The following is a 23,740-nucleotide window of genomic DNA, read 5'->3' as shown; positions in this document are numbered from 1 at the left end:
TAACCATGGCAATGATACGATGTACGATAGAATAAATGTAAAACTAATGTTCTCCCATGTAAACTATCATATAATTCACAATAAAACACTTAAAAAAAAAAAAAAAGGTTAGATTAAAAAAAAAAAAAAAGACAACTACATTTTTCGACATAATCTCCTTGCTTTCCAATACACTTTGTCCATCTTCCAACAAATTTTCATATTCCCTTATTTTAAAATGTTTTCATTTGAGATGTGAGCCACGAATGCACTGCTGTCTTCACTTCTTCATCAGAGGTGAATCTTCGTCCTCGAAGGGCTGCTTTCAGGGGACCAAACAGGTGAAAGCCCAATGGAGCAAGATTAGGACTATAGGGAGGATACCTTAGCATAGAAAAAGGAAATTTTTACAGAGTGTCAATAGTGTAGGCAGTGGTATGTGGACTTGCATTGTCATGAAAGATCACAGCACCCTTGGATAACAGTCCTCTGTATTTAATCTGAAGTTTAGGCTTCAGCTCTTTAGTGAGCATCTCACTGTAACAAGCACTGTTGATTGTTGAACCTTTTTCCTCATAGTGTTCCAATACTTGCCCTTGAGAATCCTAGAAAGCATCTATTTTCCAGCTGATGGTTGACTTTTGAACTTTTTCTTGGTTGGCGATTGAGGATGTTTCCATTCCATACTTTGCTGTAGACTCTTGGACTCGTAGTGATGAATCCATGTCTTGCCACCAGTAATGATGTTTTTAAAGAAACTTTTACCTTCTTTTCAGTCTTGATCCAAATTTTGTTGGTAGATGTTCAAACATGTTTATGCTCCTCCATGAGTTGTTTTGGTACTCATCTCACACAAACTTTTCAAAACGCAAGTCTGTCATGGATTTTCATAGCGAAAGCCATGGCTGATTTGCAAATGATTTACCACATAATCCACTGTCACTCATCTATTGGACAGAATTATTTCACATGCATGCTCAAAGTTGTCATCAGCTATGGAGGTGGATGGTGTTATAATATAACCCAAGTGTGGACAATTTTTGTCCCATCCTCATGTAAGGATTTGAAAGAGGGTATTGGAACATGGGCATTTCCCTTTGCTGCAAACACACCTATGAATGCGGTGGCACATTCATGGGACAAAATAATAAAAACTTCTTACCCAGGAGCCATCAAGGCAAGTGGTCGGGACCCCTCAGAGCAAACTCCCTTCCAAGATTGACTCAAGCAGAATACATAAGTAGGCATGCGGTCTGGCTGGTGACCACATTGGTCACCAATAAGGGGAAGTGAGGGAAAAATGGCAATGACGTTGTGAGCTAAGCCCAACCACATTCAATAGACCCCTGTGAACCCGGATTGAGACCTGGTTGGCCAGCAGTATGGCAAGACCCGGGACTCCTGGGCCCAGAGGCAGTGACATGGCCACAGAGGACTAGAGTGGAGAGTGAAGCATCCAGCTGATATGAAGTGAAGGGAGATGTACAAGAACACCCACTCTTGCAAATAGTACCCACTTGACCTGGCTTCAATGACTAGATGATCAGAACTCAACTAGAAGAAGAAATTAGAGGGAAAAAAAGAGTAATCTGCTACAATTTGATGAACTTGACCTATGTTTATGGATGTAGTAGCTCAAAAAGGGGAACAAATCTTTACAACAAGGATCATTCCAACCCCCTTGGTCCACAAGGTTGACAGGGATGGGCAACTTAGACATTGGCTACCCAAAATGGGGGAGGGAGGGAGGAGGCTACAAAAGTAGGAATTGACTGGCTTACAAGCTTTCAAGAAGGAGCCTAGTTGCAGATGGGGCAGGGGAAGGTAGAATCTCCACTGAGTAGTATCCAATCTTTTGAGATGGGGCTGATGAAAGGAAATGGGAATAAGACTCTTGTGGTACAACAGTGAATAATTGCTATCAGGACTGACTGTGAGGGTCAGAAATGTAAAGGTAGATATTTTGTAACAAAAGGAGGAGAGTAGTTGATTTTGCAGTCCAGGAGCAGCGGTCCCTGGAACCATCAAGTGAGAAGAGCAGGGTACGGAACCCTACCCAGAGAAACAGTGATACCAGAAATGGAGGCAGAGACGATGATGTGGAGAGATGGAGGGCTGGGGACTCTAGACTCAGGGAGGGAGAGGGGCTCTGTGCTGATGGTCAGGGGGTAGGCTTACAAGGTGTACCCTTTGGTTGTTTGATGATGCATGGAGGGGATTGTAAACATTGCAATGAAATGATATACGATGAATGTAAAGCTGGTGTTCTCCCATATAAACTATCACATAATTCACAATAAAAACTTGAAAAAAGCACAAAACTTCTTAGATATTATTAAACATCTTAAGGCTGGGCCTGGGGGCTCAGGACCCTAGTCTCAGGGGACACCGTTGTCAATTGGCATAACATAGTCCACAAAGACAATGTTTTACTTGTCTTTGGTGAGTAGCAAATGGGATCTTAAAAGAATATGAGTGGTCATCTAAGGTCCAACTATTAGTCTCTCAATGTGAGGATGAAAGAAGTGTGATAAAAATTTGAAGATGCCTGGAATTAACTAGCCCAATAGATCAATGGAACATGTAAACCTCAGTCACAATGACTCTGAAACCAGAACTAGATGGTGCCTGGTTACCACTGTCAACTGCTCTGAAAGAGATCACATTAAAAGGTCCCAAATAGAAAACTGGAGAAACTATGGGACAAAACTCAAAATTTTTTTTAAAAGACCAGGCTTACTGGTCAGGAGATTGGAGGAACCCAAGACTATGGCTCATGACCATCCTTTAGGTCTGGAACAGAACTCATCCTCCTTGCCCAATTTTCAGCCAAACAGTTGTTGTTATTGTAGGTACCATTAAATTAGTTCTGACTCATAGCAACCTGATGCATAATAGAATGAAGCACTGCCTGATCCTGTGCCAACCTCACTATCGTTGTTACAACAGAGCCTGTTGTTGTTGCCACTGTGCCGATCCATCTCATTGGGGGCGGTGGTCCTTCTGCTTTTTCGATGACCCTACACTTTACCAAACATGATATCCTTCTCCAGGAACTGATCCCTTCTGATAATATGTCTAAAGTATGAGAGCTGAAGTCAGACCATCTGGCTTCTAAGGAGCATTCTGGCTATACTTCTTCCAATACAGATTTGTTTGTTCTTCTGGGAGTCCATGATGCTTTTAATATTATTCTCTAAACACCATAACTCAAAGGCATCAATTCTTCTAGGGTCTTTCTTATTCATTATCCAACTTTCGCATGCACATGAGGCTATTTAAAATACCATAACTTGGGTCAGGCATACCTTAGTCCTCAAACTGATATCTTAGCTCTTCAACACTTTAAAGAGGTCTTGTGTAGCAGATTTGCTTATCACAATACATTGTTTGATTTCTTGACTGCTGCTTCCATGAGTGTTGATGATGGATCCAAGCAAAACGAAATCTTTGACAACTTCCATCTTTTTTTCCATGTATCATGATTTTATTTATTGGTCCAGGAGTGAGGTTTTTTCTTTTCTTTCCATTGAGGTAGAACCCACACCAAGCAGTAGACAGGTATATAATGGAACAACAAGAGTAATGCAGGATACATTCATTATGGAATGCTCAATCATTCAAGATCAAAAGGGCAATGTTTACCTAAGGACAAAGTTGAGAAAGGATGGGAAGGAAGGTGGAATGGAAGTAAGAACCACAGGGAGGAAGTGGACTAACTGTTGTTTCATGAAACAAAGTGAATGATTTGTTGAATAGAAAACTCATGACCTTGTCTGTAAACCTTCATTCAATTTACAATAAAAAAAAATTTTTTTAATACAAAAAAGGGAGAAAGTGGAGAAATGAAGTAATGTTCCCCTAAATAACTCGTGTCAACTAAGAAAGAAAGAAAGAAAAAAAAAAAATACAACTTTGAATGAATAATCAGAAACCATCATAAAATGATCATAAAACATCATGAGTCAAGAAGATACCATGCCCCACAAATTCTAAGACCCAAATCTGAGGGGTATATGAAATGATTTGAATGTTAGTAAAAGCCAGTGAGAACCAATAGGAAAATAACCGAACATTTCCCAACTATTAAGGAGCCAAGGAGCCAAGAACGAATTTATGAACCCACCCTCAACTACGAGCCTTGTTGTTGTTGTTATGTGCTGTTGAGTTAATTCTGACCCATAGCGACCCTGTATAGGGTTTCCAAGAAGAAGGTGGAAAGCTTGAACTGCCAACCTTACAGTTCAAACAGCTTTGCAGTCTGGTGCATTAACCCACAGTGCCACACTAGAACTCCACTATGAGCCTTACGTAAGGTATAATCAAGCTCATAAACCAAGCACACTTTTTGGGATCATCTATAATTTGGCACCCTTCCAGAGATTCACCTGGTCCTAGTGTTCTCCCAAAATGTCTGCCCAAATAATAGGCCTCAGAGTTATTACTATTATTATCCGCAATTGGACTACACAGACTGTTAAATCAGAAAAAAACCCTCAGCAATCAAGTCAAGCTCCTCACTGAAGACAAGAAGAAATCCCAGAGCTGGACAGAGGAGCCACTCACACTATCTTTGCATCGACAGGCCCTAGTACCATGACTGGCACACAGTATGTGTGAGGGTGAAGCAAATCGGAGCAGAGCCAGGACAAGGACCCAGGTCTCCCAACCTGGGAGTGCTTCTTCTTTCCCTTCCTTATGTAAGCTTGCCCACCATGATGCTTGTCCCTTCACTTCACTAAAATCATGCATTTGCATTATTATGCTACCACAGGCAAACCCGACAAGACCAGAGGCACGATTACCCACAATCGTGTCAATGCATCCCCTATACTGTGTGTTCTGGGTAAAGAAAACACCTGGTAAGATGAACACAAAGATTCAAACCATGGGAGACTCTGGGCCACATCTACAACAGTTAAGCACAGAGATGAGTTTCAGGTTGTTGTTAAGTGTCATAGTGTCGGTTCTGATTCAGAGAGACCCTATATAGGGTTTCCAAAGAGCAGCTGGTAGGTTTGAACCATTGACCTTGTGGTTAGCAATCCAGTGCTTATCCATACTATCCCCTAATTATGAGCACTGTAGTGTTCACCAAGTTCAAAGATCCAGCAAGGAACTGGGGCAGAGGATAAATGCAAAGCCTTGTAATGTCACCATTGTGAAGTATCCAGATTATAACAGCACCAAAAAATGGCCTTCTGGGTCCAGAACTATTTTTAGAAACACAATCCTGCTTCCTTTCTCCAAACTAATTAACACATAAACCAGGACTAGAGAGAAACTTCTAAATGCAATGGCGAAGCAAATTATTCTGGGTGGAAGCAAGCAACTGGATAGTGAGACACTGTCAAAAACACATTTAGCGCAAGCACGTACACTCCAGATGATAAACACAATTTCCAATTAAGCCTCCCTCAAATATCTGGCACCTAATACCAGGTGGTTTGAAAGCAACTAGCAAATTTTTGCAGTCTAAGGTTTTTAAATGATAAAATCTTTTTATATCTATTTTTAAAGGGAATAAATCACATGCACTTATGGAATCACTGTATTTTCACACCAGAACAGTCTAAAGTTGAAAAAACAACAGCCCAGAGAGGTGTGGGTTCTTGCTCAAGGTTAAGCTCAGAGCACCGCAGTGACAGAAAAGATCCAGCCCAGGACCTTGACTCTCAGCGTGTCTCATGTGCCTGCTGCCTTTCCAGGAGAAGACTGTTTTTATTTAATGTCCCCATACCCGTGGTGCAACAAAGAGAAGTTCATGAAAATCTATGGAAGCCATTTTCAATTTGAGCCACAAATTGAACAAATGTTTTGCATCAGGGATTATCTTAATTAACCAATTTAAATGAGCATCGTTGATTTACTTCAGTCTTACTAAACTTCATTAGGCTGTCCATTTACTTATACAAATTCCTGTTGGATCCAATGTCTTAAAAAAAATAAAACACATGTAATTTGTGTGGTGGAAAAGTGTGTATTTTAATAAAGGCCCCTCTGTCAGAATTATAATGATGATAATGATGAGGATAATAATAATAATGGCAATTATAATGACCATTTATTGAAATTCTCCTTTGTGTTTAGCACTGTAATAGGCAACATATGTCATAGCAACAATAAGAATACTTATAAAATAACTATCATGTATTAAATGTTTACTATGTTCAGACATTATGGTATGTATTTACACACTTTAATTCATTTAACGATCACAGATCACAGTAACACTGTTAAGTAGTTATTACTATCTTTCACATTTATAGATGAAGAAACTGAGACTTTTTTTGAGGAGTGGAGGTTGTGGTGGTAGTGGGTAGTGTGCCATGGAGTCGGTTCCGACTCACAGCGACCCTGTATTGGGTTTCCGGGGCTGTAAATCTTTACGGGAGCAGAAAGCCTCATCTTTCTCCCGTGGAACAGCTGGTAGTTTCAAATTGACCATCAGGTTAGCAGCCCAACTTGTAGCTTCTCCGGATTTCATAGTGAGAAAAAAAAAAGTCAAGATTCAAACACAGGCCCCTTTGACTCTAGAGTTCTTTGCCTTTTCCCTTACACAATGATTAGGAAGAAAAAAATCCTGTTGCCATCAAGCCAATTCTTCCTCATAGAGACCCTATAGAACAGAGGAGAAATGGCCCACAGGGAACCCTTTCCAAGGCTGTAAGTCTTATGAAAGCAGACTGCCACATCTTTCTCTTGCAGAGCAAGTGGTGGGTTTGAACCACTGACCTTATGTTGACTCCCCATTTGTAAAGTATTGCTTCAAGTTCCATGTCCAGCAAGGACATTTACAGACCCAAGGGCAAACAAAATGAATCTATGATGACCTGTTTACTATAAATGTTTGGGACTTTTCCATGGTTTGGAAAAAAGTAACAAATTCCCTGCGGAAAAATAGAGCTCACAGCATTAGGCTAATCAGATAGTGCTGAAATATGAAGTGGTTCACAATGACAATGAAATTTGGACGTGAAATATGATTTGCTTATTGCTCCATTTAAAAATATTTATGAGGCAAGGAAGCATTCCCATTTTCAGTCATTAAATGGCTCCATCCTGCAACCTGATATATTTACTGATTATGAACATTGCATTTCTATAAAGGCCAAGGTTCAAATTAGCAGTCCCACACACTCTGCATGTTACAGTGCAAAACCAAACAAATGAGACAGAAATGTTGCCAGTGCCTAGAGAAAGAAATAAAGACCAAAAAAAAAAAAAAGAGTACTTCCCCCACTAACTTGTTCTGCTGTAGAGAAAGGCTGAGTCAAAATTAAAATTAAAAGTGTATCTAGGACTCTGCTTCAAGGGCGGGGGATGGGGCAGGGAGCGCGGGTGAATCCCTCTAATGAGGAATTGTTTTAAAAGAGTTTGTGCCTTAAAGGTTACATTTTACAATCATTTAATATTTTACTTGTCTTAAGAAACCTGCATAAAAAGGCAGAGAAAGAACAAAGATTAATAAAAGTGTGATTGTATGAAGTTGTCCTGATTTTTTTCTGCCAGTTCTGCAGTCACAAGCAATATATGTGACACCTATTATATTAGAGTCCTGGTGTGGTGCTGTAGGATAAACACTGGATGGCTTATCAAAAGGTTGGTGGTTCACATCACTAGCCACTTCACGGGAACCCTGTACAGAGGTTGCTAGGAGTTGGAATTGACTCAACACCACCTAACACAACACTGTATTAAACTAGAACTTCTTGTTTTCTGTTGTTGGCAAACTATGTCTCCTACGGCCTCCTTCACCAAGGACATTTGTCCATCACTTGTATCCAAGGATGGCCACCCGACTGAAAGCACAGTGCCAAATTCCAGGCTGGAGTGGAAGAACTCCTAATCAGTCTTCAGATGGTTTGGGAGAGAAACAAGGACGGAGATTAGTAGGCAAGTGGTTCTCAAAATGTTGTACCCTAGACCAGCGCTATCACTTGGAATACATTAAAAATGCAAAGGATCAGGATTTCTGCAGGTGGGGTTTAGCAATCTGGGATTAACAAATCCTGAAGAAACTTCCGGCGTTTAATAAAGTTTGGGAACGATTCATCTACAGCAAGGGCAGCCTCTGCCCTATACGCCTCACTCAGCTGCCATCTCTGAGGGATCTGCCCCCAACCAGCCCTACAGCCTGCACTGATCTCAGCAGGGATGCATTGTTGTTGTTGTTAGTTGCCTTCAAGTCAATTCCAACTCATGGCGACCCCACGTGTCACAGAGTAGAACTGCCCCATAGAGTTTTTGAAGTTGTAAAAAGGAAGCCAATCTTCAGGCCTTTTCTTTATGGTGTGATTGGATGGGTTTAAGCTGCTAACGGTTACGGTAACACTTTGGGCCACCCAGGGACTTTGTTGTTGTTGTTAAGTGCCATTGAGTTGATTCCGACCCATAGCGACTCTGTATAGGGGTTCCAAGGAGCAGCTGGTGATCTTGAACCACCGACCTTGCAGTTCAAACGACTTTGCAGTCTGACGCATTAGCCCACAACGCCACACCAGGACTCCACCCAGGGACTTTAAGGAATGATAAATTCACAGACATCAAAGTGCCAGTAGAGGGGAGGTCTGGGGTAATCTTGCTGACTCAGACCTTGGATCTGATGTTCACTTGTGCCCTTCCTGCTGCTGGTTGGTCCAGTGGGCTATTCTAACAGGCCTGCAGTTGTATCCTACAGTCCAGACTAATGCCTGAGGTCTGGACCTTGCCAATCTCTCTTCCTCCCTTTACCCCCATCATGCTCTTGGTTCCTCTCCATTACCAGGAGACTGCTGCTGCCACTGCCTAGCGACTCTGATACCAATACCCTGCCCACAGATTCTACAACCATAGATGTCAAAAACCTGACCCAGAAGGAAACTGTTCAGTCTGTCTCTGCAGACATGATCATTTGGGTTACTGACCTGTCCTGATATGCCACTCACTCTTCCCTAGCCCCTCCTTTTTCAGCCCCGTTCCCTTCCTGTCAGCCTGCCACTGAGGCCTCAGCCTGGCTCTTGACTGAGCACAGCCATGAAAACTAAGCAGAGTTTTGCAGAAAGTATTGCACTTAGACCCTGTCAACCAGCCCCCATCTTGGACACTTTAGAGGGTCCCATTCCAGCCTTCCTCTGGTAGCCTTCCTTCTCACAGGGCAAAGAGACATGCCTACATGGAGTCTGGCCCCACCCTTTCTGGACACTTGCTCTGAGTACCCTTCCTACCTGGCTATAGTCCATCTACACAAAGGCAAATGGTGTTTCTGGTATGCTCAACCCTAGACTTGAAGGTGGTTGACAGCCTGTTGGGGATGGAGTTTAGATGTGTGGATTTGAGTGCTACCCGCTCCTTGCTGTAAGAATTGCGTCAAGATCAGGAAGAGAAGAAGAAGCTGGCAGGAGATCGGGACCTCAATTTATGCTCTTTCTCACACCCCACAAATGCTTACAGTCCACATGCAAATTGATGAAAGTTCAATCAAATGGCATATGTAATGTACATAGCAGGAACTCAGTAGGTATTTACAAAGGAATATATCCTGAGTCCGGCCAGGTACTTTACACTTGGCCTCTTATTTCATCCCCACAATCAACCTGCAATGTAGACACCATCACTCCCATTTTACTAACATGGAAACCTGGCCATCAAAGGTTCAGTGATTTCCTCAAGATTATACAGCTTTCAGAGGTAGTACAAGAACTGAGCCCAAGCCTGCTAGCTTTTAAAGTTGGCGTTCCTTCCCTTCATTGTTGTTAGCTGCTGTGCAGTCAACCTCAGACACATGGTCAACTCATGTGTAATGGAGAAAACTGTGGGCTGGAAAGGCTCCATTTCCTGATCTTTGCTATGTTTGTGTCCATAGTTGGGACAGTTGACACAATCTATCACATTGAAGGTTTGCTTCATTTTCACTGGCCCTCTACTTTAACAAATATGCTGGCTTTTTCTAGCAACTGGTCTTTCCTGATGGTGTCCAAAGTAAGCAAGTCAAATCTTGCCATGCTCACTACCAAGGATTATTTCTTCTGAGACTGTTTTCATTTGCTCTTTTGGCAGTCCATGAGATCATTCAATATTCTTTGCCAACACCACAGCTTCAACGCACCAAATCTGCTTCTGTCTTATTTTTTCATTATCCAAATTTTGCATGCATATGAGGCTACTGAAAAGACCACAGCTTGGGTCAGATGCACCTGAGTCATCAAAGTGACATCTTCACATGGTTCTTTAGTCTTGCTTGAATACTTACAGCTGTATGAAACTCACTACTCCTTTGAGTCAGCTTTTATTATTTCAGGCTGAGTAAGTTTGTTGTTTTTTTCCCGTCTTTCAGTAAGCTTCAATCTCTGCAAATTTCAGCTATGGTTCCTTGTTTTAACCAGTAGGGCCTCCAGAGAGTTTACACCTCTTCCCACTTAACAAACTTTCAAGCTAAAAATGATAATTCGCATCCCCGAGAGTTTTTTTTCTCCAAGCTAAATATCTTTAGTTCCTTCAACTTGGCCTCCTAGCAAATGATTTCCAGTCTTCCGAATCAGGCCTCTGAGGACAGTTTCCAGTCAGTATCCCCTGCAGCATCCCAGAGAGGTGATGGTGGCAGAAACACAAGATATTTCCTAGTGCACGTTCAGTACATGTTCCCATTACTGGCACTGACTCTTCTTGGATGTGTGGAGTCCTAATACCAACTGTGACCAATTTCTGTCAGGGAACCATGGCCTGTGGAATGTCATGTTGTCTCTCCATGTCTTAACTTCCTCGCCGGAAAATGAGGATAATGACTCCAATTCTGTCTATTTTGCATGTCTGTGAGTATTATGAAACTCACTACTCCCAATTTAAGATAACTGGCTTTGAAATGATTCTATAAACTGCAAAGCACTGTGCAGGTGTCTGGGTGATGACAGCGGTAATGATGTGGACAGCAGAAGAGGCTGGTTTGGGAAAGCCCAGTGGATCTGGGGCTGTGGAGAAATCCTTTCTGTCTACTCCACAAATTTAGTTCTTCTAGGTGTGGTACTGTAGGAAAAGCACTGGACTGCTAACCACAAAGTTGGTAGTTCAGACCCATGAATCGCTCCTTGGAAACCCCATACAGGGTCTCTGTGAGTCAGAACCAACTCAAGGGCACTTAGCAACAGCAACAACAGGATGCCAGCCAGACACAGGCACAATTTACAACTCAGTCCATGTGCTTGCTAAAGACACCAAGGTGCCTGCAAAGTACTAAAAGCCTAAAAGTAAATAGGACTCCTGGTGTGGTGTTGCAGGATCAGCACTGGTCTTCAAACCATAAGGCTGGCAGTTCAAACCCACAGCTGCTCCTCGGAAACCCTATGCAGGGTCACTATGAGTCAGAACCGAGTCGATGACACTTAACGACAACAAAATGAAGGCAAATGGGGAGATGCAAAAGGAAGATAAGATGTTTCTATGCCCAGCAACAGAACCCATAAGCAGGACTGAACTCCATGAACATGCTGGCAGCTGAGCTAAAGACCGTACCAGAAAGGGTGGTAGAATCAGGATATGAACCCAGACTTCCTGTCCCAGGCTCATTCCACTAAGCTACAGTTACCACTGAAATAATTCAACATAGACAGCCACCTAGTCTGGCCAGGGTAGGATCTGTTTTGTTGTTGTGTACTGTCAGGTCGGTTCTGACTCAGAGTAACCCTGCATAGGGTTTCCAAGGAGCAGCTGGTGGGTTTGAAATGATGACTTTGTGGTTCAATGTCCGGTGCTATAAATCTTTACAAGAGCAGAAAGCCTCCTCTTTCTTCTGTGGGGTGACTGGTAGATTCGAACCACCCACCCTGAGGTTAACAGTCTAACATGTAATCCACTATGCAACCAGGACTCCAGGATCTGCTATGGTGGTGATGGTGGTGGCGGTGTGCTGTGGGGTCAGTTCTGACTCATAGCAACCCTGTATAGGCTTTCTGAGATTATCAATCTTTATGAGAGCAGAAAACCTCATCTTTCTCCTGAAGAGAGGCTGGTGGATTTGAACTGCTGACCTTGCAGTTAGCAGCCCAACACATAACCCACTACACCACCAGGGCTCCTTAGGTTCTACTATAGGGAATGTTGACCTTGTAGTGAGCCCCAGTCATTTTGTGAGCCTCCTGCCCATGTCAAACACCCAATTACCTGTTAGTGCGTCTAGAAGTCTTATGACCCCTCATCACACCACTCCGCCCAAAGCTACTTTTCCCCATGGTTTCAGTGACTGGCGCCAACAGCCACCAATTGTGACAAATCTAGGCATCTTTCTTGACTTCTTCACTCTCATCTCTTATGTCTAAGTCATTACCAAGTCCTATCCATCCATCCTCCTACATATCTCTCTTTAAAACATTCTACTGTTGTTTGGATGAAAGTTTACACAGCAAATCAGTTCCCCACTCAACAATTTATACACGTTGTGTTTCATGACATTAGTTGCAATCCCTCAGCGTCACAGCACTCTTCCCTCCTCTTCCTCCTTGGCTTCCCCATCCATTTGCTCATCTTTCCTATCCCTTTCTGCCTTAATTTTGTGTTTTGGAAAATGCTGCCCTTTCATAGTCTTATATAGTTGATTATTCTGAGGAGGATGTTCCTCATGATTGTTACTGTTTACTTTATACAAGTCCTGGTGTGGTGCTGCAGGATAAGCACTAGACTGCTAACCACAAGGTCGGTTCTTCAAACCTACCAGTTGCTCCCTGGAAACCCTATACAGAGTCACTATGAGTCGAAACTGACTTCATGGCACTTAACAATATCAACATTAGCCCTGGTGTGGTGCTGTAGGATAAGCACTAGATTCCTAACTTCAAAGCCAGCAGTTCAAACCCACCAGCCATTCTCTGAAACTCTATAAAGGGTCACTATAAGTCGGAACCTACTCAACGGCACAAAACAATACAACAACATTGTTTGGCTAAAAGGTGGTCTCTAGGAGTGGGTTCAAGTTCAGGTTTAAAGGGTGTGTCAATGGTGCTGTAGGAGCAGCACTGGACTGTGAACCACAAGGTCAGTGGTTCAAACTCACCAATTGCTCCTTGGAAGCCCTAGACAGGGTCGCTATGAGTCAGAAATGACTCAATGGCACTGAACACCAACAAAACAACAGCATTTAACAAGAACAACAAAGGGTCTGTAGGATTCGCACTAGCTCAAAAGGTAGATTTAAATGCAAGGTGGCAGTTCGAACACATCAGCTGCTCCCCAAAAACCCTATACAGGGTTGCTATGAGCTGAAACTTACTGGACGGAACTTAACAACAGCAAAGGCCATAGTCTCCATCAGACCAGTAAACCTGGTTTTAGCTGGGCACCATCTGGTTCTTCTGGTGTCAGGTTGGTGAGGCTGTGGTTTGTGTGGTCCATTAGTCTTTTAGACTAATTGTTTCCTAGAATCTTTGGTTTTCTTCACTCTTCACTGCTCCAGTTGGGAATAGACCAATAATTGTATCTTAGATGGCCACTCACAAGTTTTTAAGACCCCAGTTACTACTCACTAAAGTCTTCTATATACTTTTATTTTTCCCCAAGTTTTTATTGTGAACTGAGTGATAGTTTACATGGGAGAACATTGGCTTTACGCCATTGTTTCATTGCAATGATTACAATCTCCTCCATGCATCTTCATTCAACAGTATTTCCTTCCATTCCCTCTGGGTTTTTTGTTTGTTTATTTGTTTGTTGGGGGGGGGAGGGGCGGGGATGACACAAAAACACTCAGGAATATATAATAATTTAAACAACCAAAGAGCACATTCTTCAAGCCTGCCTCCTGGCCACCAGCACCCAGTCTCTCTCTTTCCATGAGTCCAGAGTCCTCAGCTGCTCCCTCTCTCCATGTCCTCATCTCTGCCTCTATCTCTGGTGTCGCTGCCTCTCTAGATAAGGTCCCACATTCTGCCTGTGCTCTTCTCCCTTAATGATCCTAGGGTCGTCTGCTTCTGGACTGTAAGATTAACTACTCCCTTATTTTGTTACAAAACTTCTACCTTTACAGTTGTTATAGTCACAATTAGTCAGAATAACAATTACTCACTATTGAAAAACAAGAATCCTATCCCCATCTCCTTTCACCAGACCCATCTAGACAAGATGAAAACTATTCAGTGGGACTCTACCCCCTTTCCACCCCCCACACACTCTTAAACTAAACTCCCTTTAGAAAACTTGTAAGCCAGTCACTTTGTACCTCTATTGCCCCCTCATTTTAGGTAGCCAATTCTACATAGTTCTTGAATACAAATATTTCTCTCCATCCTACCACCACCCTATAATCCACATGACTGGCATCTCTCATAACACTTAACTGTCTCCCCATCCAACCCTGCTTTACTTCAGTTTATTTTTCAGACTGCAGCCAAGGTGATCTTTTTAAAACACAAAATTCATCATTCTAACCCTGCTGTTTAGAATTTGTTCTTTGTTTTTAGGATGAATTTTAAAATGAGACCATTAGGCCCTGCAGCATCTGGTCCTGTCTCCTGACACACTTCCTGCTCACTCAATATAATTCAGCCATAGTGAATTTCTTTATGCAACCTGTAAAAGTGTGATATGTCATACATACAGAAGAATGTAAAAGATGTGTATGCCTAAAGAATAATTCTGATAACTGTGTATTGTTGTCAAGTGCCAACAAATCAATTCCAACTCACAGCGACCCTGTTTAGGGTTTCCAAGGGTGGCTGGTGCATTTGAAACACCAATATTGTGGTTCAAACTGACCTTGTGGTCAAGTGTTTTATCCCATAGCACCACACCAGGACTCCCGGTAAAGTGTAGGGTCAGTAAAAAAGGGGAAGACCCTCAACAAGATGGACTGGCACAATGGCAGCAGTGATGACTCAAACTTAACAACGATTGTGAGGTTGACACAGGCCCAGGCACAGTGTGTCGTTCTGTTGTACATATAAGGTCACTATGAGTTGGAACCAACTCGGTGGCACCTCACAACAACATGACCCACCACATTTATGGATATGTTTGTAGCAATGGTAAATAGTAAATGTTGTTGTTGTTGTTAAGTGCCTTCGAGTCGGAGCCGACCCATAGCGACCCTGTACAGGGTTTCCGAGGGTGTAAATCCTTACAGGAGTAGAAAGCCTCATCTTTCTCCCGCGGAGCGGCTGGTAGTTTCAAACCACTGACCTTAAGGTTCGCAGCCCGATTTGTAACCACTACGCTACCAGAGCTCCTACCCATGTACAAATATAATAGCTGAGGGTAGACTCCTACTGTTCCTTTCATACCCGTGCAGCCTCTGTATCTATCCATGTTGTTGTGGTGATGTGCCGTGGAGTCGGTTCCAACTCATAGCGACCCTGCATAGGGTTTCCAAGGCTATAAATCTTTACGGGAGAAAAAGGCCTCATATTTCTCCCGCAGAGTGGCTGTTAGTTTTGAACTGCTAACCGTGAGATTAGCAGCCAGATTCATAACCATTATGCTACCAGAGCTCTTTGTATCTATCCAGAGGTCACTATTATTGCAGGATTGTATACATATAACAGTATTTACCTCTGTTCCCTTTAACTTTCACACTACTCCGTGTCTCCTCCTGCCTTCTTCATTCTTCTGCCAACCTCTCTCTTGTTGTAGCTTGTCTTCCCCATCATCCAAGTTAACACATATCTATCCTCTAGCCATCTGAAAGTCTTCTTTAGTGAATAGTCTGTATATGTCCTCTGTCCACTTTTTAATTGTATTATTTGTCTTTTCCTCATTGAAGTGTTAATTTTTCTAAAAATTTTAGAGCGCAGTCCCTTGTCTGATAGATCACTGTCAAAAAATTTTCCCAGTCTGTGGGTTCTCTTTTTACTTGTTTGGCAAATCTTTTGATGCACATCAGTGTCTAATTTTTAGGAGGTCCCAGTCATCTAGTTTTTCTTCTACTGTTTGTGTGTTTTTAGGTATGTTACTTATATGGTATATTTATGCCATTTATCAGAGCTCTGAAATTTGCCCATATTTTTTCATTGATAATCTTTATAGTTCTAGGTTTTACATTAGCTCTTTGCTCCATCTTGAATTTGTTTTTGTATATGGTGTGAGATATGGGTCCTGCTTTATTTTTTCTGTAAGTCAAAATCCAGTTTTCCCCCTGATGTGTTTTGACCCTTTGTCAAAGATCAACTGATCATTGTTGTTGTTAAATGCCATTGAGTCAGTTCCAACCCATAGCAACTCTGTGAAGGGTTTCCAAGGAGCAGCTGGTGAGTTTGGGTTTCCAAGGAGCAGCTAATCCTACAGTGCCACATAGTTGGATGAATTTACTACTGGGTTCTTCTATGTGTCCCTTTGTACCAGGACCAGACTTTTTGGACTACTGAGGCTGTGTAATAGGTTTTGATATTAGGAAATAAGAAGCCTAGGACTTTGTCCTTCTTCTTCTAGTAATACTTTGCTTATTTGGGGTCTCTTTCCTTTCCATATACAATTAGTGATAAGTTTTTCTATCTCTTTGAAGAATGATGTTAGAATCTGGATTGGGGTTGTATTGTATCTATAGATCACTTTAGGCAGTGTTGACATTTTCACAATGTTAAGTCTTCCTGTCCATAAACATGATATATTATTCCAATTATTTACATCTCTTGGTTTCTTATACTAGTGTTTTGTAGTTTTCTTTGTATAGATATTTTGTTTCTCTAGTTAGATTTATTCCTAACAATTTCATCTTTTGGGCAGCTATTGTGAAAGGTATTGTTTTCTTGATTTCCTTTTCAGAGTTCTCTTTACTAGTTTACAGTAATCTGGCTAATTTTTGTATGTTAACCTTGTACTCTGACACTTTGCTTAATCCTTAAATGAGTTCAAATAATTTTCTTATGGAGTCTATAGGGTTTTTCTATGTATGGGATCAGATCATCTACAATTAGAGAGAGTTTTACGTCTTCTTTACCAATTTGGATATCTTTAATTTCCTTTTCTTGCCTTATAGCACTGGCTAAGAATTCCAGTATATTACTGAATAGGAGTAGTGATAAAGGACATCCTTCTCTAGTTCCTATTCGCAAGGGGAATGCTTTCAATTTCCTCTCCATTGACCATTAGTTTTGTACATATGTGCTTCTTTTGCTCAACAAATATTTGAGAAATGCACGGAACTGTAGTTTATGTATTTTCATTGAGGTATAATAGTCCAGCAAGTGAATATTCGTATTACCTTTTTTTCTTTTTGCAAATAATGTGCCCACATAAATAATGTGAATAGTATATCTACGAAAATGATGTGTGAAGGCACTGAGCATTTGGCAAAAAAGCATATAATGTTATTTCTGTAAAAATATGGTAGTACATTCTTCTGTTGGTGGACAGATACATAGTTTCCAGTTTGTAATTTCTATGAATGATGTGGTTATGGACTTTCTGGAGTTATTTCAGGGTGCTTAGATCCTTATGTTCTGTCCTGCCCAGTAGCATGCACAGGTGTTTGTTTTTTCTGTCTAGGCCTCTCTCTCTCACAGCTTCCACCCTGCTCCATACTGACCCCCACCTCCACACCCCCCACCCCAGCTCACCTTGCTGTTAGTGTTCCCACAACATTCTGTATGGAAGTTCATTGTCACTACTGTGATACTATCCTCTAGCTCAAGACCCAGCACAACAGGCCTGCAGATCATATTCGCTCAGTCACTCACTCACTCATTCGTTCATGCATGCATGCATTCATTCATTCATGTGTTAGCAGCTTCTCAGGAATGGCTTCCAATGCTGAAGGTGCATGGTACAGTCTGGAGAGGGAAAAGAAATCTTCTATAAGCAAATAAAAACATCATTCAGGCAGGAAGAGCACACACTGAAAAGTCAGCATGCCAGCAAGACGTGGAACAGTGCTAATTCTCACTCATGATGAGCGCCCAGCAGAGGATGAGCTTGGGGGCGGATGCTACTACTTGTAACTGCTCAGATTCCACCTCTTTCACATCCCCTTCACATTAGTCTCTGTGATGAGAGCTGCAAAGGGCTCTTCTGCTACTTAAAGTGAAGGAAGAAAGGGAAATTGCATAAAAAGAAAAGGAAAGAAAGCAGCTGGAGAATATTGCAAACCATTTGGTGTGATAACCAAGGGCTTTCAAATGATTACTAAAACTGGCTTTAATTTTGATCCCTCATTTCTTTTAATCTAGCAGATAATTAGAGGGAAATCAAATCCATCCCTGCAGCAAAAAATTAACCTGTTGTTGCCGTAGCTCCTTTCCCACTTATTTCACCACCTCTTCCTTCTCACACACCTTATTTTCCATATATATATAAAGCAAAAACTTCAATTTATTTAAATACATGCAGATTGGACATTTCCCATTGCAAATAATCTCTTAAGAGTAAGCAACATCTTCCTTCTAAATTAAGAGCTTCTCATTGCTTTGCAGATTTAAAAACGTTCAACTGCAAACTCCCCCTTTTATGAAAGAAGAAATCAAAGTACAGAGAGGGGAGGTAACTTACTCTAGTTCATACAGCTGGAAATGGCGGAGCCAGGATTTACATTTAAAAAATCTGACTCCAGGGTCCCTGCTCTCAGCCACTCTTATCTCTAGCTTGTGCATTAAAAACATGACTGGATTTTTAAGTCCTACGACCTTGGGTACACTCTCCCTCCTAAGACAACGTTCTAAATTGCACACTTAACTTTAAGGAAATATACTGGAAATGAACTAAATAGTCACCAATAGGAAAGCAAACTCTGGTTCATCCGTTGGATGAAAATGATGCTTACAAAGAACTGTTAACAAGAAGGGGAAATTATTCTTGTGCAAAATAGAGAAAAATAAAAGCAATATACAAAAATTAAATAGATAATATAGCTTCAACAAGACAGAAGAAAATGATACGGTTGTTATTAACTAAAAGTTAACATTAACCTCGGGTAGTAGAATTTGAGGGTGATTTTTATTTCATGCTGCATTCTTTTTAATGTTTTTTAAATTTTTCTACAATAAACACATACTATTTTTATCATGAGAAAAAAATGGATAGAAAACGGGCAGGAATCCCAACAAATTATTTTGTGTATATCAACAAACTGATTCCAAAGTTTATATGGAAAGGCAAAAGGCCCAAAATAGCCAACACAATACTGAAGAAGCATAGCTTTGGAGGGCTGACACCACGCAACTTCAAGACTTAGCATATAGCTACATGGTCAAGGCAGTGCGCTACTGGCTTAGGAGGAGACGAGGACTCCTCAAAGTTGACAGGGAGAGAGGAAGAGCTCTGGGGAGGCACCAACCAGACCAGAAAACAATAATCCTTTATTGGGGCCCATCTCTTTCATGTGCTAAATGCTTTAGTATCTATTCTTTCTCGACAAGAACTAGACAGACCTGGCTTTAAATCTCAGTCTGTGTCTTACAAGTGCTGTGATCTTGGGCTTGTCATTTAACCATTTCAAAGCTCAGTGTAAACCAATCGTGATAGTACCCACTGCGCAAGAACTGTGAGGAGTGACGTAAACGACAAGTATTTTTCCCCACCCTATGCCTTACATAGTAAGCATTCACAAGATAATTCCTTGTGACTGAGGTAGTACAGGGAGGATTTGTGATGGGGAAATGAAGTTCAGGAAAATACAGTGACTCTTCTGAAGTAGAATGGATCTGGCATCAAAACCTTTGTCACACCACCTCTTTCCAAAACTCTAATGCATCCTGAATTGAAAAGCACCAGAACATTTAAGGCTCACTGGAGCAACTTGTAAGGAAATTTCTAAGTACATTTGCTACCTCATCACTACCTGAGATACTCTGAAAGGACCCACACAGACGTCAGCGCTGCCATTTCCCCCATAATAGTGACTGACTAGCCATATGCTCGTCAAGATTCCCATCTGCTCCTGGCACAGGCGAGAGGGAGAGCGTGCCTACCTGCCAGTAGTGGGACTCCACTCCTGTCTAATGGCCCTCTGAAATGACACTATCACATCAGATCAGGAAGTTGCATAGTCCTCATAAGTCTCAGAAATGGTTCCCTCTCAACAAACTTCATGCAAAAGAGGCTTTTACTGGCTATTTCTGACTTAATGTTTTAGCGTTTTCAAATGGAAGAGAGCTGTCTGATTTTATTTTTTGCACATAAAATAATGCGCTTGCCATTAGTCACTTCCTTTTTGTCTTTGCTTGAAAAATGCATGCACAGTTTTCTAGTTTGCTGACTTCCGTCTGAAACATGAAATCTTTTTAGGTTTGGAGGGCACAGTGCACCTGGAAGCCACCATATCTAAACCATGAACAAGCTGCTTCAGCTCCCCGTAGCCTCCAACGAGAAAAGAAGAGTGAGGCTCTAACTTTTTGAAAATCGGATGAAGTTGTTTCTGGCCTTTTCTCCAGGAAAAACACACATATACACATTAGTGTATGTAGCTAACGGGACTCACAGACATAAAGAGTTTATGCATTTGGCTTTACATTCAAGGACGTTCATCTCTTAGCCTTGGGTCTCCGTCTACCTTCCCACCTTCCTCTCTTCTAAGTCACACCATGCACCTGCTTTCTTCAGCCAACTTGAGCAACTCAACAGAGTCCTATGCCTTTGTTTCCTACACCAGGGATGTCCTTCTCATGCTCTCATTTTGAATACTACCCATTCTTTAAGCCTCAGTTCAAGTGCCTCCTCCTCATTAGGTGCTCAAATCCTTCCTATCAGGAAATTCTCTCCGCACCTTCTTCCTGGGGCCATTTGTCTGGACCTTATTTATGGCACTCGGTACTTTTCACCTTATAGATGTTAATGTGAGTGTCTTGCTTCCCTTCCCGACCTGAGAATAGATTCGCTCTTGTTGTTCCCCAGCCCCACTCCCAGCACATAGTGAGTGCTCAATAAACACTCTGAATAAACCGATACTTGTTTCTCTAATGCAGCATGGTACAAGTGAAATGAAAATGAATATCCACCTCTTGATTAATGTGAAATCTTCCAAGGTACTTAGAGTCAGTATGTACTGATTTGTAGGATCGTGTCACAAAGGAATCCTCAGGAATCAAATAAATCTCAAAATTTCAATAAACTCTCATCTGTGCATGCTTGGATGGACACTTTGGTGGATGGTTGCACTGTTCTTCTGAAGGAATGTCTATTTACAGAAGAACATTCTCAGGGTTGGAAAAGTAATGTTCTGTACTTATGACGGAGTCCTGGTGTTATCCGCTGCAGGATAATGCACTGGATTGCAAGATCGGTGGTTCAAACCCACCAACTGCTCCTCAGAAACCCTATACAGAGTCGCTATGAGTCATAACTGACTCAATGTCACTTAACATACTTATGATGGCATGTTTAGTCTAGATAGACAGAAGCCAATTTTCTCTGTTGTTGAGGGGATTTCAGTAAGCTTTGCCACCATAGTGGCACCGTGGGTTAGGTACTGGACTGCTAACTGCAAAGTTGGTGGTTCAAACCCACCAACCATTCTAAGGGAGAAATATGAGGCAGTTTGCTCCTGTTAAGACTCCACAGTCCCAGAAACCCTGTGCTGTCATTGTTTAGTGTTGAGTTAGTTCCGACTCATAGTGACCCTGTATAGGGTTTCCGAGGAGCAGCTGGTAAGTATGAACCACTGACCTTGCAGTTCAAACCAATATTTCCGTCCAGTGCTTAACCTACAGCACCACATCAGAACTCCAGAAACCCTATATGGGGTCACTCTGAGTTGCAATAGACTCAAAGGCAGGGGTACTACCATTTAAAGGGCAGGGGGTCTGGATTCGAAACGTCTCTGAATATTGTTTTTTTTCCCCTATTCTTTTCCAGGGTTGGAAAGTGCCACATCCCATAGTTATACTACAAAGCCCTTAGTCAACTTGGAAATTCCTTATTCTCCATTATTTTAGAATGTTTCATCTGTACCCTGAATTCTATATAGAATCTACCTAACTTGGGGATCCATCTAATTTATTGGTGCTGAACATGGCACAGGATCCAAGGGACAAGCTTGGTGTCAAGGTAACAAGTAAAGCTTGAGCTCCCAATATAACGTCTAGAAGACAAACATCTCTTGAATTAGGGCAAAATCTGCCCTAACAAGTTGACTCCTCCCTTTATAACAAACCTGGTTGCTGTGGTGATCGGAGGTAAATGAAATTGGGGAAGGATTGAGAACCATTGCTGTGGGAAAAGGGCTTTTGTCCTTTATATAAGTCATATTCCAAATATACACCTACGAGCAAGAGGCAAGCAGTCTATAAGCCAGTTTCCAGGTATTGCGTGTTATTGTGATATCAATAAAATCCTCTCAGATTTCTCCAGCTAGGTTCTCTCTTTATTTCTATTACTCTGAAACCCCAAACAGTTATAATTCCTTTAAAAAAAAAAGAGTCTGGATACCAGAAATACCTAGATTCAGACAAAGGAAGCCAGTACCAGTGAAATGTCTCCCCCAGGGATAAACTGACCTTCCAAAAATTAATCAATGGAATAATCATTTTATTTATAAAATTATCATAAATGTAGTTTATTCACATCTGCGTTTGTTGTTGTTGGGTCCCGTTGGGTAGGTTCTGATTCACAGTGATCCTGTATAGGGTTTCCAAGGAGTGGCTGGTGAGTTTGAATCACCAACCTTATGGTTAGCAGTACAGTACTTCTCCTACAGTGTCACAGCATAAAAAAGAAAGACTTAGGATGCACAAATACTTTGAGAAAAAGAGACATTTTCAGTTCATCTGCCTGTTTTTTTTCTTCCTCTCCTCCTTTATCTTGGAAGCCAAGCTTTGAGGGCGAACTAGAAACTGAAGGTCAATGCAGCAACATGGCAACGCTCAGAGAATGCAGGGTCCCTCTGCTTTGTGACCTGGGGGATGCTCCTTATCTTCTTCTGGCTTAGTTTCATTATGCATGATTCAGGTAAGCAAAATTATTATTTATGCAACTTAAGTAGACTGCCTCCAGAGCTGGTATATTATTTGCCATGGTCAGCATAATTTCAAAGTAAAGATAAATTGACTACTTGGTGACTATGTTATTGTTGTTGTTAAGTGCTGTTGAGTCATTTTGGACTCAGCAACCCTGTATGGGGTTTCCAAGGAGCAGCTGGTAGGTTTGAACTGCTGGCCTTGTGATTAGCAGTCCAGTGCTGATGCTACAGCGCCATACCGGAATTCCTTGGTGACCAAAGGAACTAGCATTTGTCCAAGGCTCTCAGATTTCATGAGGCATTCTCACATAGATCATTTCATCTGATGGCCCAAACAATCCAGCCATTCTCACGTTATAGATGAGATCAGAGAACAAGAATGCCTTGGCCAGATGCACTAATCAGAGATCAAGGACTCCAATACAGACCTGGCTGATGCCAAGTCCAATGTCTTTCTCGGACACACCCTGCTCCTCTGTTGGGATGCTTAGCAGGGGCATTATTGGACCAGGGGTCTGACTGAGCTGATAATTTCTCAGGTTTGTTTCAATTTTAGTAGTCTATAATGAGGGAGCTGGATTAAATAAGACGTTTTAAAAATATGCAGAAGAGACCCTTTCTGCTCAAGTGAAATCAAATGTACAATGACAAACCATAAAATAGATGAATGCAGAATCCCTGTGGTTGAAAAAAGAGATTAACTAATCAATGCATAAACACAGTGAGGTATATCCATACCAGGGAATATGATTCAGCAGCGAAAAGAAATGAATTACTTATACATACTACAACATGGGTGAACTTTGAAAAGGTTCTGCTAAGTGGAATAAAGCACACACAAAAGGAAGAATAGTGCATGATTTCATTTACATAAATATCTAGAATAAGCAAGTCTATAGAAATTGAAGGCAGATTAGT

At 41.6% G+C, this 23,740-nt stretch overlaps 1 protein-coding gene across 1 annotated transcript in view; it reads right to left on the bottom strand.

Moving 5' to 3' along the window:
• TTLL11 (tubulin tyrosine ligase-like family, member 11) overlaps positions 1-23,740 on the bottom strand; it is a 365,232-nt gene that overhangs the window by 172,648 nt on the left and 168,844 nt on the right. The window lies entirely within an intron of this gene.

The sequence above is a fragment of the Chrysochloris asiatica genome, unplaced genomic scaffold (assembly GCF_000296735.1).
Source record: "Chrysochloris asiatica unplaced genomic scaffold, ChrAsi1.0 scaffold00081, whole genome shotgun sequence".
Taxonomy (NCBI): Eukaryota; Metazoa; Chordata; class Mammalia; order Afrosoricida; family Chrysochloridae; genus Chrysochloris; species Chrysochloris asiatica.
The sequence above is the reverse complement of the archived record's forward strand: the minus strand, read 5'-3'. Positions and strand labels throughout refer to the sequence as shown.